Source organism: Acanthisitta chloris, unplaced genomic scaffold, assembly GCF_000695815.1.
Source record: "Acanthisitta chloris isolate BGI_N310 unplaced genomic scaffold, ASM69581v1 scaffold14211, whole genome shotgun sequence".
NCBI lineage: Eukaryota > Metazoa > Chordata > Aves > Passeriformes > Acanthisittidae > Acanthisitta > Acanthisitta chloris.
In genome coordinates this window covers 2,170-2,562 of record NW_008656593.1, presented here as the reverse complement: position 1 = coordinate 2,562, position 393 = coordinate 2,170, and the positions used below count along the sequence as shown (strand labels likewise).

Here is a 393-nt window from a genome sequence, read left to right as displayed (position 1 = left end):
GTCTCCCGAGCAGACATGGCTGGGGGCTGAGCTGGCAGGGGCTGGCACCAAGCTCTTCCTCTGGACCTTGTTTGGGGGCAGTGGCTTGGCTTTCATCAGCTTGGCTGTCTTCTGGGGCCCTTCCTTTTTTACTTGGCCTTGGCCAGCAGTGAGACAGCAGGCAAAGGCTTCCAGAGCTGGTGGGGAGGCGTCGCTGGGGGCGTGAGGCCTGTGGAAGCACCAGAAGGCTTTCAACAACAGCCCCTTGCTGCAACCCACCCAGCTGGGGCTCCCCCTCATGGCACGGTCCCCCCTCCCTCCCCAAGGTGTCCCTCAACCCTACCACAGCCCTGCCAGGACACAGCAGTCTCCCCTGCCTCACCTCAGGTATTCATTACCTGCCACATTGGCCAG

At 62.3% G+C, this 393-nt stretch overlaps 1 protein-coding gene across 1 annotated transcript in view; it reads right to left on the bottom strand.

The window, feature by feature from the left end:
- Nucleotides 1–393, bottom strand: part of LOC103811424 (peroxisome proliferator-activated receptor gamma coactivator-related protein 1-like) — a 5,633-nt gene that overhangs the window by 3,626 nt on the left and 1,614 nt on the right. The window lies entirely within an intron of this gene.